The sequence below is a fragment of the Penaeus monodon genome, chromosome 21 (assembly GCF_015228065.2).
Source record: "Penaeus monodon isolate SGIC_2016 chromosome 21, NSTDA_Pmon_1, whole genome shotgun sequence".
Classification (NCBI taxonomy): Eukaryota; Metazoa; Arthropoda; class Malacostraca; order Decapoda; family Penaeidae; genus Penaeus; species Penaeus monodon.
Genome location: NC_051406.1, coordinates 26696175 through 26697184, shown reverse-complemented (window position 1 = coordinate 26697184; position 1010 = coordinate 26696175). Strand labels below are relative to the sequence as shown.

At 49.8% G+C, this 1010-nt stretch overlaps 1 protein-coding gene across 1 annotated transcript in view; it reads right to left on the bottom strand.

Moving 5' to 3' along the window:
* LOC119586394 (glutamate-gated chloride channel-like) overlaps positions 1 to 1010 on the bottom strand; it is a 41416-nt gene that overhangs the window by 31062 nt on the left and 9344 nt on the right. The gene's annotated exons all lie outside the window — the stretch shown is intronic.

The following is a 1010-nucleotide window of genomic DNA, read 5'->3' as shown; positions in this document are numbered from 1 at the left end:
CCGAGGCGGGGGACGTGAGGCAAAGGAGAGAGCCATAGGTGCAGGAAGAGACAAGACCGTTGGATACAGAGGGAAGTGGTCAGATGTAATAGGAGATTGCCATGGAGAGAGAGAAAACAGACGGACGAAACAGAACAATTATAGAGGGATAGAGAGAAAGGCGGGAGAATTAAGAAAAAAGAGGGATAGTTAAAAGGGATGAAATGGAAGAGAAGGATCATATCAGGTTCAAAAGAAATTGTAAATCACACGACAGATAGCTTGAGACGTAGAGGAAATAAGAAATGCGCTTATCGGCGTTTTCCTCAATACCCATCTCGCAGTTCCTATGTCGCGAAGGAAGTTCAGTCCACTGTAAACAAACAGTCTTTTATTCGTGTCCTCAACACTGCCAAGACTAATATTCTCCCACTCCTTGGCAACTGCCCCTGTTTTCTCGCATGCGAATAAACAATTTCCTTCGAGGAGGAGAGACTTCAGGGCCCTCAAAACGCGCATAGTCCTAGGGTTCAAGTTATTAACTCAGCCCTTCCTTGGGCACCCTTGCGAAAGAAGACCTCTTGGAGGAGAACGGTCTTAATTCTATGAAAGCTGCAGTTTCGTAGATGCTGTAAGTCCTTGCACATCATTTCACATACATGTTTTCGCACGGCACGCGAGCACGTGCGTCGCCGGTCCGGCGGGACGCTAGGACGCCGAGGCAGGAACCCTCTCTGGCTCTGAGAGGCTGCCATTGTGCGGGTGGCGTCATCCAAAGCCGGGCTGAATGTCCTGGTCGGATCCGTCGAATCCCCCTATAAATTGCGGCGGAAACGTGCGTGAAATCCGCCGAATATTTCTTAGCATCGTTGTGAATCGATGGTGTTTATGGCCGATGGTGTTGTTGTCGCGCGGGGAATATTTTCGCGCCAACTGCGGTGCGATGTTACCGGTTGCAGGAATCAGTCTGCCAGACAGTCCCTGGGATATGTGGCTTATTGTGCAAGGTGAACATTTCGTGCTTGCCTCCC